Source organism: Protopterus annectens, chromosome 10.part0 (genome assembly GCF_019279795.1).
Source record: "Protopterus annectens isolate FY-2018-M chromosome 10.part0, PAN1.0, whole genome shotgun sequence".
Lineage (NCBI taxonomy): Eukaryota > Metazoa > Chordata > Ceratodontiformes > Protopteridae > Protopterus > Protopterus annectens.
The window spans coordinates 1,078,674,146-1,078,691,705 of NC_056744.1; the positions used below are offsets into that span (position 1 = coordinate 1,078,674,146).

General features: G+C 40.3%; 1 protein-coding gene across 1 annotated transcript in view; it reads right to left on the reverse strand.

Annotated features, from left to right (window-relative positions):
• The window catches only part of LOC122813483 (cytochrome P450 4B1-like), a 517,660-nt gene that overhangs the window by 290,328 nt on the left and 209,772 nt on the right, over positions 1 to 17,560 (reverse strand). The window lies entirely within an intron of this gene.

A 17,560-nucleotide genomic window follows, 5' to 3' on the forward strand; every position in this document is an offset into this window, starting at 1 on the left:
AAAAGTTTAGTTAAAAGTAACATCATACAGCACTTGCAACGTTTCTAATCAATAACACTCAGGAATCCAGCAACAAAGAGTTCATCCTATCTTAGTAAAACAAAAAATGTAGCACAGCAACATATAGTTTGTCTCATCACATTAATAAGTAAAACAAAATGTAGCCTGCACTGTCTACAGAGGAATTCTGCAGGAAAAGACCTGTATATTACACCCAGCAGGGGATCTACAGCACTTCAGGTTTAAAACAATGTCTGCATAATTCCTCTGCCAGCCTTAAACCAGAAACCAGTTTAATGTGAAGAAAGCATGTGAGGACCACCATTCAAGGGCAGGCAAATTCTTCCCTTTTTTTCTGCCCACCCCTCCTCCACTCCCAGACTGTGGCTAATAGTTTCTGAATCAATACTCAGTAAGCCCATTCATTCATTCTGTGGCTCCAGGACTTGGGCATTCCTGGCCTATATGCCAGCCCTATGGTCCATTAATTTCTACGTAAGAATCTCAACTGTTTCATTTCAAAGAGAGAGAGAGAGAATCAGGGGTAGGGAGTGAGGCAATTTGCTGCTACTGGTTGGGGCCCATCTGTCCTCCTGGGAGTACCCTCTACTCCTCTGGAGGTTCCTCTAAGGTTTGCCATCGCTGTCTTCCAAGTGGAAGCATGCCTCCACACACAGAGTTCTCCTCTATTGCAAGTGTGAAATGCACACAAACAGCATGAGTTTGACAGGTTAGCCCTTTCATTTAAACCATATAGTACACTTCTTCTGATGACGTTTAGCATATGGTTTAAACAAAAGCGCTAACCTGATTTTTTTATTTTTAGCAAACAAAGGATTTTATGTGACAATTCAACCTTCTGGGTTTGTTCCTTAACCTAGTTTGCTGCCAGTGGAGTCCGTGAACTGCTTTTGTTTCACTTCTGACATTATAGTTGTTTTAATGTTGCTACAGCGGTTTAAGTGTTTCTACCATCACTGTAGTACCATAAATCACATATGGTTACCAGAAATTTCAAAAGATCGTTTGTAAAAACTAGTAAGGAGAAGGGAATAGAAGATTAAGATCATGCCTAGAAGTGTGCTTGAGAAGGCAAGAGGATGAAGAAAGGAAGAGAGTAATTGCAAAAAGTATCATACTGAAAAATATAGGGCATGGTAGGAGTGAGGAGAGAGGAAGAGCTGGGTATGAAATAGAGGAAGGGTTCTGCCAGCTGCTATTTTTTCCTCAGTTTCATTCTCCTGAAGCATAGTACAACTTCAAAGCAGGTAATGTTAATAAGTGGTATAACTTCTATTTGTGAGGGTGTTTAGCAGTCAAAACCCTCCCATAGTAAACAATATTAAGCATGGTCAATACCAGGAAAAAGGTGGGCAGGAAATACTTGCCAAAATGCACTATGTAGGCAGACTGCTTGTTGATCATTGCAAGTATGTAGTGAGTGATGACTGGAATAAAAGTGAGCAGCATATGGTTCAAAAATGCACAGGTTGCTGTAGCAGTAAGTCCTCTGTTCACAAATAAGATTTACTCTTTTCACTCGGGTATTCCCAGCCCATGTTGTAACATGCTTGGAAGCAAAACCTTGGTGCCAAAAAAAGATAAAAAACAACCATCTTACAATGTGACACTGATGTATTCGCCTACAATGGCAATCAATGGTCACACTTCAGGTACATTCTATACTGTCTTTGCTGACTTTATGAATGAATATGACACTGTTGCCTGCTCTTGATTGCGCCAAATCAAGTGAAAGTAAATCATCACCATGTGGACAGAGCGGATAAAAATGTAAACAGCTCTTTTTCTTTAAACTGAAGAATATGGGTTCCTCACTGATGTCTACATAGCAAGCTACAACAGCAAGTTGTCAAAACATAGCCCATACTGTCCTAGCTCGTGATTCAAACAATAACAAACTGCACCTTCCAACTTAACCTGTTTTACCTCTTCTTCAGTCATCAGTCTGCTGGATCTAATATTACACCTCAAATATCACATTACTATGCAAGATAAACTGCTATTTGTATATTAAAAAACACAAGATAACTATTTAATTAAAAGGCTTTGCAGCAAAGGACTCTCTGTAATAAACTTTCTAGAAGTAAAATTACTGTGAGCTTTAAACGTTCTGATCCTATAAAATGCATAGGTTTTAAATATCAACGTTTTAGTATTATTCATTAATTACATGTTTTATTCAAAAGTTCTCAGGTGGTAGGATGCTCTGAATAAAAAACAATGGTAATAATATAGTAAACCTTGACTCATAACAGGAAATTCCATAACCTGTTATACCTGTTATACTGTTAAAGTATACAGCAACGCAGCAGAACACACCCCACACGCGTGCTGCTTATACATGTCACTCCAAGATCACTACACCACGGAATACAGTGCATATGGCAATATACCACAAACTCAGACTTATTTCGAAAGGCATCCACTTTGCACATTTACTATTCACAATTAAAACTTGTGTGACATTTGCTAGGTGGGGGAGGGGGCTGCAACCAAAAACTCTTGGGCACATTTACTACTTAGATGTTCCTACAGCAGTGGAAACATAAGCAAAAAAATTATTTTTTTTTATCACAACACTAAAAAATTACAAAGATGTCATTCCAAACAAGTCTACTAAGCTCTAGAAGCATAAATTAATATAAACAGCCACACAAAGGCTATTTTGCATTATTTAATTCATTTATGTCATAATTAGCATGTAAACAGGATACAAAGCTTGAGTCAGGGCAGACCTATTTCAGTCACATTACTATTTCTTTCAAGCTGTTATTGACATCTGTCACTGGGGACTTCTTCAGGATACTTACTACTTCCTCCAACCTGAAGGTGTACATACCTACAAACCAAGGTGGCGATTATTAGGCTGAATGCAGTATTAGAGAGGAAAATAGTTTGGTGTTGCTGCAAATGGTTGAGATTCCTACATATCAGAGTCCTTACAGATTTGCAAAGAAATGGTAAAAAAATAGCTAGTGAAGAATCTAATACTTATTTATTCATTCATTCATTCATTCATTCATTCATTCATTCATTCATTCTTTTATTTTGTGAAGCCTAAGAAGAACATTTCCATACTGTGCACATGGAAAATAAACACCTACTGGTACATTAATGACATTTCTTGAAATAAGATGAGTGTAGTACTGTGTGATCAAAGCATAAAACTTTGAGTACAAAGTATTTAGACAAAATTGTTTGAAAAATCAAGTTTTCGAAAAAAAAAGTATTTTATTTTGCAAGGGGGTAAGCCCCTACCCCCTCCATACCCTAATCTACTTATATGTATTAACAATGAGATTGCATTACAGTGTGGAAAGGGCAAATTCCCAAACCCTACTGTACCATGATCTCACACACAAGATAATCAATTTGCAATCTTTTCATATTTGATCAGTTTTGCTGGTCTTCTGTCTGTTCAAACTACTGAATATTCAAATAGCAGCAAGACACCCCCAAAGACCAGAATGTTTTTTCTCTTCTTTTCCATGCATTCCTGAATTCCACCACCATTTATGATTCCCAAAATGTCCTACAGACCAGTCCATGAAACAGTTCCCTATAAAACACGTTTCAATATATTGCTTCTAAAACTTCCTCCTTTTATCTTCAGAATGCACCAGTTCATTTTATATCTTTTCTTGAAATGAAAGATGTTGCCACTTCAGATTTTCACTTATTAATATCTTCTTTTTTGGGGGGGGGGGGAGTCTGAAAACTTAATTTCCATTAAACCGTATCATTAACAATATCATATTTTTATGTCTGTGCTTACTTCCAATTTACATTTTACTGCTAAACTGTGGATTTCAACCCATTTAGTAGATTTATTTCTTTATCACCCACATAAAGAAAAACTTATGAGTTATTATACCTTCATACAATTTGTGTCGTATACTATGAATCATCAAGGCTTCAAAGTACAATATTGCCTACTCTAGGTTAATATTCGCTAGCAGTTCTTAGCGTGGAGGAATAGGGGAACAGGGAAGGATGCCCACTAACTAACAAGCATTCTATAAGTAAAATGTTTGTTTAAACATTTGTACCATGCCATTCATTTATCAGCACAGTTTTGCTTTAATTTCTATTAAAAAGCTTTTTCTTCCATATTGGATAATTCACACAATAACTTTTTTTGTTAAAAAAAAAGAAACTTTTTTTTTAACTCTTGTATTTCTATAATATCCTTAGACTTCCAGAGTCTGGCAACTACGTTTTTACTTTCTTAGATACTACCATTATCAGTGGCAATAGTTATTTGTTACTGTATGAGATATCACTATCCCGTGGGATTACAAAAAAAGAAATACAATGCTATGTTCACTGGTACCTCAGTCTGAAATATATGACTGACCAACTGCTGCAAAACTGCTTAAATCAACCAAATTGGGGCATTTCAAAAAATTGTGTAATCATCTACATACTCATTTCTTTCAGGTCTCCAATAGCTTTCAAATTATAGCAGGAAACAACACTTACAGCTAAGCAGGGTATAAAAATAGTGGTGTAAACGCTGCCATTTGATGACTCAATGTTGCCAAGATTTAGTAGCATATCTCAGCATTAGACACATATCGATCCATATGTACATTGAACAACCGAATAACCCAAGAGCCAGTCTTGCTTTATCCACTAACTGATATTTATTCTTTGATAAAATATTTTAAATGTCATTATTCAAATATTTATTTTCCTAACACCTACTGCATCTACAAGTCATTTTTAGGAGGTTGGGATAGCCCTCTCCTGCAATCACTACAGTTTTCTCTCTTCTATTGCCTTCAGTCCATATGTATGCTTATTTATTTATTTATTTATTTATTTATCAGTACAGTCTAACTATGCATCCTTTCTTTTCAGAGGCAGCCAAAGAGGAAAAACTCCACAAAAAAAAAATATTTACAATACAAAATTTTAAAAACTGGAAATTGTGTGCTGTAAGAGATCAATATTATAGCACAGATCAGTAACAGAACATAATATAAAAAAGTGATACAATGATGGAGGCAATTCACAAAAGAATTGAGAAAGTAAAGATGGCTAAGGAAGAAGGAAGTGAGCTGATGAAAAGCAACAGGACAGCAGCACAGACTGGAGGTTTTCAACTGGAGCTCAGAGAAATACGTCCTAGTTAGAAAAAGTATAAAATTCTCCTCTGTGACTGGGTAGTACATCAAAGGTTGCAGTGAGGACAGTGTGGTGGAAGGGATACTAGTCTACTGAAGTAGAGCAAAGATAGGAATGTGTAGTAAGGAGTTAAGTTTTTAATTTGGATTTGAACTGATGAGGATTAGTGATTTCTCAAAGAGATAGTACAAGAAAATTCATCATGATGTTGGACTTCCCAGAAAGTTAAAGTAGATCATTAATAAAGATTATGAACACTAAGTGGCAGAAGATGGAAGCTTGGGGAACTTCCAAGGAAATGGGGAGGAAAGAGGAAGCAATCTGTTGCCATTTGATGCTTTAAGTTATATTAAAAAGATAAGACTTGAACCATGATAGGAGGAGAGACCAATATAACCGAGTTTATAAAGGAGCTCAGAACGTGAAACCGTATCAAAAATTTAAGTAAGATCAGGGAATACAGCAGACTACACAAGAAGGAATACAGAGCAGATCTATGAATGTCATGAGAAATACTAATATTAGACAGAAATTTATCACAGGATCAGAATTTATGGGTGGGTTGACACCAGGACATAAGAGAAATTAGAGAGGAACATAATTCAAGAGTACGAGCTCATGTGCATGTTTTACATGAAGGAAACTAAGAAAATTGGGAAACTACACTAGATGATTAATAGCTACATAGCCATGGAATTCTGAATGAAGATTAGTGGCAAATTTAACTATTTTTATACTAGGTCTGTGTGAGTTTGGAGAGTTGAACTAAGTGAAAGTTAATAATAGATGATGCCAGATATGAGACAACAGGTAATAGGGCAGATGGTATTTGTTTCTGGCAGAGCTGTTGAAAAATGCTTTGGCTCTACATAGCTGGCCTTGTTTTTTTGGTAATTTTTTTTTAACATGTTGGTTAGGAAGATCAAATTTAAGATTGTCATCAATGGTAAGGCCAAGAGATTTTGTGTCAATGACAGTTTCAATGTGAGTACCACTGGAGGAGGTAATGGTAATTTTTGGCTCTTTGACGTTTTTAGGTATAAAGAACATTCATTTGGTCATACTGACATTCAGAACTAGATTCAAGTTGTTTATCCAGAACTCTATAGATAAGGAGCACAACTGCATAACAGAATGTAGATTGTGGAGTGTATTGGCAGTACCTATAATGGTAAAATCATCTGCATATTGAATGATGTTGGATTTACCAGAATGTGGAGGTAGATCATTAATAAAGAAGATGAAGAGTAAGGGAAAAAAGATGCAGACTTTGGGAACTCTCAAGGAAGTGGGGTGGATGAGGAAGTAATTTGTTGCCATTTGAGGTTGTAAGTAATATTAGAAAGGTTGGATATGAGCCTTAAAATCGCAAAGGAAGAGAGTCCAATATAACTGAGTTTATGAAGGAGCTTAGAATGTGAAAACAGTATAAAAAAGTTATGTACTCACCATAACAGTCCATCTGAGTTTGTTGACTTCATTCATCTTCAACCTGTGGGTTCAGAGCTGAGAAATGGATCCAACTCAGCCATATACTAAAGCTCTAGGATCCAAACTCTGAGCTCCTCACCTATCCATAATGCTCTGCTCTCCCCTCATCCTCTCAGATCACGTAAAAACATGCAATGTCTCCCAAAGAACTATCATATAAGTATATAATTTCATACAATTCATACACTCACCCACAAGAATTGACAAAACCACCAAACGAGAATCCACCTTAGACTGGATCCTGACTAACCAGCCCAATGCTGCCCACCTGTCTGGAATACTACCTGACTCCCTCAGTGACCATAACCCAACCTTTCTCCTTCAGCACAAAATAAAATCTACTAACACTCCTGCTCTCTTACAAATCCGTTCCCAAAAAAACTTCTCCCCAGAACAATTCTCAGAAGCCCTAAAATCCTGTGATTGGGCTCCCAAAAAAAACCTTCCCCTGGATAATGCAGTAGAATACTTTAATGCCAAATTCCTAGAGATTTTAAACCAACTAGCCCCACTAAAAACTATAAGATTGTGAAGTAACTCTGCCCCCTGGTTAAACAAAGCCACAAAAACTTACTCAAGACTAGAGACAAAGCTTGGATAACTTGGCAAAAATACAAAACTCCAGTAACTTGCTGAGCTCAGAAATAAAGCAAAAAAGCAGGTTAGGTTGGACAAGAAAAACTACGATATTTCCCTATAAAATAAACATAACAACAACCCACAGAAATTCTGGGCTGCAGTGAACAACATCCTCCAGCCTGGTAAAGCCACCACACCACCCCCAGATATCACAGGTACTGATCCACACATAGCCTCTACTTTTAATAACTACTTTACCTGTTCAATACTGAACCTGGTAAGTGCTATATCACCCATGACCCAACATCAAACCCTTAAACTACCAGACTAACTCCACCCCCTTCAATTTTAACCCAGTTCCAACTACAACCATTCAAAATCTCTTAGCTAAAGTCAAACCTACCACCCTAGCTGCCGACAGAAGATCGATGACCTGATTGATGTTAGTTTCAGAAGCAACCTTGGGCAAAAATGAAGAATTAATATGCAGAGTAACTCTGTCTTTGTGAAAGATCAAATAAGGTGACTTGGATGATATGGCTTGAAGTTCGGACACCCTCTTAGCAGAGGTGATGGCCACTAAGGAGGAGGTTTTCCAAGATAAGTATTTCAAATCAACTTTCCCTGCAAGCTAAAAGGAAGGCACAGCCAAAGCTTGCAAAACCATGGTGAGATCCCAAGGGGAGTGGGATGTTTGACTGGCAGGTGAACCAGAAAAGTTCCCTTCAAAAAAAGTTTTGCACAATTTAGAAGAAGCCAAAGGAGATGAGTTTTCTCCATTGTGAAAGTTGGAAATGGCTGCTAACTGAACCTTCACAGTAGAGAACCAAGCTCTGGTATGGAAAACAGAGGCTAGGAAATCCAGGATGGCAGGCATAGGCACTGTAAAAGGGATCTAATGGTGATAATGGGCCCAAACAGAAAACCTTTTTCATTTGCTATTGTATAGCTTTCTGGTGGAAGGTTTATGTGTTGCGATCAAGATCTTTATGACTGGGGATGAAAGCTCGGGTTTTCTAGCCATCATTGAAATTGGAGCAACCAAGCAGTCAGTTTCAGGTTCACAAGATCTGGGTGGGTCTGCCCTGAAGGATGGGACAGAAGATTTGGAATGAGCTCCAGAGTCCACGGCAGACAAACCCAGGTAACACTAAAGGAAGGGAAACCAAACTTGCCAAGGCCAAGAGGAGCAATGAGTCTTACTTTGCACTTCAACCTCTGAGCTTTCTGTTGAAACTTGGGGATGAGAGGAAAAAGTGGATAAGCCTAAAGCAGACTGGGTAGCCAAGCATGGACTAGATCATCTCTTGGTCACTGTCCCTGAGGAGGGATCAGGGTGAAGAACTCACTGCATTTTGTGTTAGAAGGAGAGGTGAAGAGATTGCAGCAAGGTAGACCCCATATCTGGAATATCATGTTCACCACTGAAGTATTGAGAAACCACTCATGAGGCATCAGAATGGTTCTGCTGAGCTTGTACACAAGGAGGTTGGGCTTCCTAGGGATGAGCTTTGCTACTAGAAAGCAGTTGGAAGAGATCGCCCACTGCCATAACCTCATGGCTTCTCATAAGACTTGGTTCCTCCCGCTTGTTGATATACCAGACAACTGACATGTTGTCCATCTGAACTGCAATGGTCCTAGTAGGGAGAGAAGAATGAAGTGCTTGCAAGACCAGAAGCACCACTCTCATGTCCAGGGCATTTACATGCAAATTGGTCTAGAGATGGGACCACTTGCCTTGGACCATATGACCCAGGTAATACCCCCCCACCCAAACTGGGAGCATCCATGGTCACTGTGGATGCAAGGGGGGAGGAAGGATGAAAAGTTGACCTTGTCTGAGAATTTCAGACTGGAGCCATTAGCTTAGTGGGTGTGACAGTAAGGACCACTGGACCTCCAGGGGCCACTGAAGTACTCTCATATGAAGTCATGCAACTGGAGCAAGAGTGATAGTGACAGCCATGGAACCCAGAGCCCTGAGAAGAGGACCTGCTGGGAGAGCAGCAAAATCAAAGATCTGTCTGATATACAGTCTTAATGTGGAGATCCTGTCTGGATGAAGGATATGATAGCTAGACAACGTGTTGTGAGCAGACAAGGTTCTGATGAAGTCTATTAGTTGGACTGGATGAAATTGCAACGTCTTCAGGTTGACGGAAATTCCCAAGGTTAAGGCTAACTGAAAAAGGTAGTCCCTGGCTTGGATGAGTCAATACTTGGTGGGAGCAGTGAGGAACCAATCGTCCAGGTAGGGAAACACATGGAATCCTTGCAGTCTCAAGTGAACTGCCACTACTGCCATGCATTTGGTGAACACCCTGGGGGGCTGTGGTGAGGCCTAAGGGCAGTACTCTGAACTGGTAGTGATTGGCTCCCAGTCATTAGTGAAGAAACCTCCTGGAGAAGCTGTTCATCTTGATGTGATAGTACACGTCATGGAGGTCTACAAAGCATATCCAATCATCCTTCTGCTGGAAGGGCAAAATGGACTGAATCATGACCATTCTGAACTTTGATTTGGCTACTGAATTGCTGAGATTGGTGAGATGCAAAATGGCTCTGAGATCCCCCATCTTTTTGGGCACCAAAAAGAATCTGGAGTAGATGCCTGATCCAAGGTGGACTTAGGGGACACTTTGGATAACTCTTTGTGAACAGCTTTGAAATCTCTATGGCTGTGCTTCCCTCTGATTGGGTGGAACATTGGAGAGGATCTTGGTTGGGGAAAGATTTCAGGAAAAGGGTATGGAGTAACCTCTGGATATGATATTTAACACCCAACAATCATTTGTGATGGCTTCCTAGGCTTTTGGGTGTAAAGGTAAATGTCCCCCAACTGCCTCCAGGGAACAGCAGTCAGGCAATCCTAAAGGATCATTGATTGGGCCTGTGGAGAATGTATCTCCAGAGCCCTGATTCATTGGACTCCCTCTACCATGAGGGTGGCATCTGCCATTGGCACCATTTCCACCCCTACCTCTGGATGAAAAATCTCCCTGTGAATCCTGAAAAAAAGTGAGATTTTTGAAACCACAGCTTTTTACCTCCACACTGATTCTTGAAAAAAGGCCACTGTGGGGTAGCAAAGCAGATTCTGATGGCAGACATGGTCTTTCCATCCTTTTCACTTTTGGGAATGTGTGTCTCTGACAGTCGGACCAAAGAAAGATGATCCATCAAAAGGGGAGTTAGTGAAGGATGCCTTGAAAGGTTCCAAGAAATCATAAAACCACATCAAGGCATTGAATCTGATAGCAATGCCCAACCCAGCTGCCCTTGAGGTACCTTCTACAGCATGAGACATTAGCCTCATGGACGTGTTGGTAATGGACTGTAGGGTGGCCATTTTGGAGGAATAAGTTTTCTGTTCATCGGCAGAGATGGACCCTGGGAAAGAACTAGAGAATTCCTTGACTAAGTCCCTCTGTAGCCTGGTTACATGTACCAAATAATTCAGTGGTCACAATACAAAAGTCTCTGAAGTATACACCTGCTTACCAAATCTGTCCAAAGCCTAGTCTCCATGCTAGGAGAATGAACAGTGGAGCTTTGTTGGGCCAGCTCCTTCTTGGTGGCTGCTGCAAACACCATGGTGTGGACAAGAATACCCTTGTTCGAATGGGATCTGTCTGGAGGGGTGCTCAGGATTTTGTCAGGGGGCATTTATGAATGGGTTCCACGGCATCCAGCTCCTTCCATAACCTGCAGGAAACAAGGTCAATAAGGGGATCCACAGGAGGGAAAACCCAAGAAGTAGATGGGCCTGACCCAGAATTTTCCAGAAATACCAATTCCTCTGGGTTAGGGCTTTGGGTGGAGCAACCAACTTTTTGGCAAAGAATTTCCATGACGTCCCCAAAGGATGCAGCCTCCAGTGGTGACCTTGGGGACCCTTCCCCTTCATTGATATCAGTGTCCTCCATGAAGGATTCCAATGGGGAATCTAAGTGCTTCCTTTTGCACTGATGCTTACCAGGGATCTCCTCGATGGGGTCCTCCAGGGAGGTGTTGGAAGACTCAGGATGTTCCAAAGGGGGAAACAGTCTTTTTTGGGTAGGCTGTCCCAGAGGTGACAGGATGGATGCCTCAGGCAACAGATCTACTGAGGAGTGACTGGGTACTGAAGCAAGGAGAGTTAAAGCTCTTCTGGGTGCAGTGAGAACTCTCCCCACCACTTTGAATGCAGAGGGAGAATGAGAAGTTGAGGGCAATGCCCCTGAAGCCGAAGCTGTTGAGGGAGAAGACTGACAACTTTGTGTGACTCCCAAATCAGAGTGTGGAGTTGGAGCTAAGCTATCAAGCACCAAAGCCCCGAGAGGAAAGACAGCTCTGAAAACTTTGCAGTGGACATCAATCCCTCGGACCCTGATGCTGAAGCTATGGCTCTGAGAACTGCTCGGCTCCAAAAATGTTGATGGCTCATGGATTTGGAGGGGGAAGGAGCAGGTAAACCCCCATCTGTATCTGTATTGTAGAAACTTCATCAGCATCCTGTCTACCTCTGCTTCAGAGACTGTGTGAAGACTTCATGGATGACACAACATATGGAGGTCTAGAGACTGCCCTGGAAGGTTGCAAAATAGGAGACTTTGGCCTCAAGGCAGCAGGCTCTGGTGAAAAACTTTGAGGCCGGTGCTGAGGGGACGTCTGTATGACAGTATGAGCTGAGTCAAGTGGATCCGAGGAGTTTGACAATTTATATGGTGGTTTCACCTGTTCTAAGCATCCTATCTGGTGACCGCTTACACTCTATGTTTTCTGGTGGGGGTTTGAGCCCCTGAAGTAGAAGCTGAAGTGGTGGAAGAGGCAATGGAAGGAAGTAGCCCTTTTAAAATCAATTTATTCCTCCGGTCAATTAATGCCCACTGGTTGAAGCCAGCACATATGGAGCAGGAGGAATCTAAATGAGATGGTTCTAAACACCACACGCTCAGTGTAGGATTTTGTGCCCACAACTGACATTTTTTGAAACTGGTTTCGAATCTGCCATAATCAGAAAATTCTACTACGCAGAGAAAGCAGAAAAACAAGAGATTTTTTTTTTAAGGAAAAATGAGAGAGAAGAAAGGGATGCTAAGACTTTGAGAGGGTAGGGAGCTATATAAGTATAATGCTGTGATTCAGGAGGCTGAAAACCTTAAGCTAACTAGCAGAGAAAAGGTTATAAGAAAGTTTAGAAAAATATAAGGACAAAAAAAAGGTTTTCATTCTTAACTCACAAACTCAAGGAGCTCAGAGATGAAATCCTAGTGCTAGCAGAAGTGCAGCAAATAAGATCTGAGGGGATAAGGGGAGAACAGAGCATTATGGGTAAGGGAAGAGCTCAGAGTTCAGATCCTAAAGCTTTATTATATGGCCGAGTCAGATCCAATTCTCAGATCTGAACCTACATGTTGAAGATTGAATGAAGTTGACAACGTCAGATCAAAGTTTTAGAAAGATCAAGAAAGAGAACAGAAAGAATTTTATTTGTGTTGTGCTGCACAGAATGTAGGAATTTATTATCTTGCAGCAAATTGTTCACTTCTAAGTAAGACATCTTTCCAAGTTATCAAATGAGTTGCATCAAAGAGATGAATACCAGTACATTAATACTGCACTTTTTATTTCCAATAACAAAAAGTGGCTTGATTCTTTACATCTTCTGGTTTATTAAAGAATTTTCTATCAAAATATTACTTTGTAACCATGTTAAATACAAGTATATTCAGATCATAACATTAGACATGTAAGTAGACAGTACTTGATGGGTTTCTTTTCTGAGTATTTATCTTCTCCACCAATCTTAAAATTTGTTTTAGAAAAATTCCACAACTGGGGAACCAGGGAGGATAAGTCCTAGTTATAAACCAAGTTCTAAAGTGGTTTAAATGACTGTCCACTATAAAGTTATCAGGGATCTGTTGAATGCAATGTAATAAACATTATGTCTAAGCTACTTTCCGTCCCTTTCAACTTAAGTATACGTGTTTGTATCTTGTGAATACAGATTAAGTGCACCATTTGTTGGACAATTAAATCTGGAACACCAAGATTTTCTAGCTCTTTTAGAGTAAACATTTTTCCCAGGCTAGCCTTGAAGCATGATCATCATAAATTTTCAAATCCACTGCTTAAAACAAGGATCGCAATTCACTGGGAACTGGCTCAATAAAGTTTGAGTTGATAATGTATTTCAGGAAGCACAAACAATGGCAATGCCTGCATGTTCTTGTTCAATTTTCAAACTAATGTTTTCCATCCTCTTTAAAAACTGCCTTGGTGTCTGTTTTTGTGCTAAGGTGTCTGTTTTTGTGCTAAAACCTTGTGTGTCTCCTTTTTAATTCTTCAGCTGTATATTTAATCTGAACTCAAAACTTAATAGGCCCCCAATAAATAAGGATATTGCTGCAGAAGACCTTCAACAGAATTACTTGTTTTTTCTAGGTTTACTTTGTAGCCATAAACAAAGACATATCAATGCTTTATCTCTTTCAAATATTTCTGTGAATGGAGGACTATAGTGCTACCACACACATACACATGTACACACATGTACACACGTAGACACACACATACACACAAACAAGTACGCACACACATGCACATGTACACATGCATACACACACGCATACACACACATGCATACATACACATGCATACATACACACACGTACACACACACGTATACACACACACGTATATACACACAGACACACACACACACACACACACACACACACACACACACACACACACACACACACACACACACACTCACATTTTTGGAGAAATTTCATCTATTTTGTCATGCCTAACAGGATTTCTGTTTTTGAAATAACCTTCACATTTTGGCAATTTCTAGACTAAAGTTTCATTACATCTCAGTTAGTGACATTAAACCTACCCTTCCACTGGAAAAAACAGTTCTTATCATAATTAAGACCGTTGCACAATGTTTCATCCCTACGATGCATGTATTTTTTCTAGAAATACCCCAGCTTCTTCATTCTGAGGTCCAAAGCAAACTCAGATCAGTAAAAGTGATGAACTTTATTGCGGCAAAACTTTGACTTGTATAATCTTTTAGGTACAGCCACATCAATGTAACTCTTTATAAGCTTTTAGGTTGAGCCATGCCATTGTAATGCATTCTTCTATACAAATGGTTTTTAGTGGCACTTATCGTCCTTCAAGATCAATAAGCAATCTAAGGTATTAAAATATGTTAAATACAAGTACATTTAGATCATAACATTAGATAAGCAAGTAGACAGTACTTGATGGGTTTCTTTTGAGTATTTATCTTCTCCACCAAGTGGAATCTTTCAACTTGTTTTAGAAAAATTCCACAACTGGGGAACCAGGGAGGATGTTTGCCTTCTTGGCTGCCACATGTCAAGATGTAGCTCTTTGGCTATATAAACCTATCCCTGGACTTTTCTTGTTATCCCTCTTGCCGTAACATAGATTTGGCATTACATTATTACAAAAGTAATACAAAAATAAAGCTATAGGGAACTACAAAGGCAACAACTCACAGACCAATCACCTGTATGAAGATGGAGGGAGTGCATTCTTGCCCCAATAATGAAGTTCTCTAACACATCAGCTGATACTGTAAGAGTGTACTGCGTCCATCTGATGTGGGTATCTTCCTTCATATGCCCTACATTGGGTTGAATCCCAAGCAGTATCATTAAGGTAGAAGCAGCCAGAGGACAACTCAAGGCCAGAGGTCAGATGGGTTCGGTGGGCAGGACTTTCTATATGTGAATACTTGATTCCCCAAGATGAGGAGGTCAAGATAAAAGTGCTTCTGAGGGTGAACAAAGACGACCAAGTGAGTGCTACACAAATGGACCAAAGGCAGACATTCTTAAAGCAAACAATTGAAACAGCTGCTTTTTTCTTGCTGTTGGCTTTGACCACAATGGATGTGATTAACCAATTAATGAAAAAAAGAAAACTCAAGCTGACAGTCGCACTAGTAATATCTACATGACAACAAGCCCTTTCCTTTTAATTCTACCTAAACTTAGGCACATATTTGGGTAAAACATAAGCTGCAGGTAGAGATCCAGAGTTCATAGGGACCTCTCACTTTTTTCAGAAAATAAAACAAGGAGGCTGGACTAAGTGAGGTAAAACCTCTAAAACCACCTTTGCAAAGAGATTAAGAGTTCATAGTGAGTGACACATTAGCCATGTGAAAAAACAGATATGGCTTCCCTGCATAAAAGGCCTTGAATCCTCAAGTTTCATTGTTGTCGAGATAGCATGCTCAAAGAGTGAGTGAGCAAGAATAATTACTATGAGGCTCCAATTCCACACAGTTGATGGATTCCTCTGTAGGAGGCCAAAGTGCAGCACTCCTTTAAGGAACTGCATCACTAAAGTTCAACTAACTCTGGGCAAAACTGCAATCCAGATTGTAGCTTGCTACAGACCCCCCACCATGCCTCAGGATTCCCACTCCTCTTTTCTTGATACACTGGAAAATATTAAGGTACAACCCAACACCCTAATAATGGGTGATTTCAACTATCCCACCATTAACTGGGAAAACTACTTGTGTACCAACTCTTTTGCTCAATGTTTTCTGGAATTCATCATTTCCAATGCCTTGGATCAACATATCCACACCTTCACCAGGGGCAGCAATATCCTAGCCTGGTCATCACCAACATGGGCGACCGGTGTTCCACACCAGAAGTCAGCTCCTCATTGGTCAGATCCGAGCACAAGTTAATCACCCTAGACATCCACATCCTGCTTCCACCCCCCCATTAGGAAAACAACCGTAAAAAATGTTTCCAAAGCCAACTTCAGACTTCTTAAGACAGAACTGGCAAACTTCATGACACCCATGCAGATCGACAATAGAGGTACGACTGCTGAATTCTACACAATTGCACTTTATAAGCACTTAAACAAGTGCATGGATCGTGCTATCCTTAACAGAACCAAGATGCTATCCTCCACAAAAAGGAAGCCAATCTGGTGGTATTCTGCCATAAACAAACTCTACAACAGAAGAAAGAAACTGTTGCAAAAAAGAGTAAAATCTCACGATTGGAGGAACTCCCTGGTCAGCTTCAGTAAGAATCTGAGATTCCTCATAAAATCCTTCAAAGCTAGTTATGAAAGCAAAATTGCCACTGACTCTAAAGACAACCACAAAGCATTCTATAGCTATGTCAAGAATCTCTATGGCAACACTCAGATCTGCTCTGAGTTACAGCACAATGACACTAAATATACAGAACCAACTGATATTGCCAATGTCCTGGCAGATAGGTTCAGTGCTAACCTTACCCCCGTCTCACCCCTAAAGGGCCCATCTTTATACCGGAAGAATGCAAAGTTCCTGTAATCACGGCTGCACAGGTAAAAACCTCACTCTCCAAAGCCAAGAACACACATCCCAGGCTGCCTTCTACACGAACTACAGAATGAACTGATACCCTACCTAAGTACCATGTTCATCATAGCCTCACCTCAGGCTTCGTGCCTACTGAATGGCATACCGTGATGGTTATTCCACTCCACTAAGGGGGGAGCCACAACAGACCCCGGGAACTACTGCCCCATTAGCCTGATGAGCCTGGTCTGCAAGGCCATGGAACGTATCATCATGGAACTCATAAACAAAGACATTGGAGATCTCCAAACTCTGGACTCCACACAGTTCGGGTTTGTAAAATGCAGATCATGTCTCCTAAACCTGATAGACTTCTTTGAAGCAGACGCCAAAGCCATAGATGAGGATAAGGTGATTCACACAGCCTATCTAGATCTCACCAAGGCGTTCAACACCATCCCCAACTCTGGAATTATAGATAAACTCACTAAACTAGGTATAAATCCCTATGTCACAAGATGAGTTGCCAACTGGCTTACTGACAGAACCCACACTGTGAAAGTAGCAGATTCCAAATCAGACTTCAGACCAGTGACAAGTGGAGTACCACAGGGTTCAGTCCTGGATCCTCTCCTGTTTGGTATCTACTTCTCTGAAGTACAGGCTAACACAGAAGGTCTTTGGCTAACTAAATTCACAGATGACTGCAAACTAGGAGCCATAATCAAAACTCTTAACGATGTGGACGGACCTCACTGAGATAGATGCCTGATGTCAAAGCCATGGTCTCAAGCTTAATGCCAAAAAGTGCATTGTCATCACCTTTGGTAAAAACTCTGTACTCATGAACTACCACATAGGCGGTAGTCTACTTAACACCGAAAGTGTAATAAGAGTCCTTTGGACACAGGTGGACAGTAGTCTCTCCTTTGATAATTACATTGCCACAGTGGTCAGGAAATCCTTCTACATGGCACACATAATCACAAA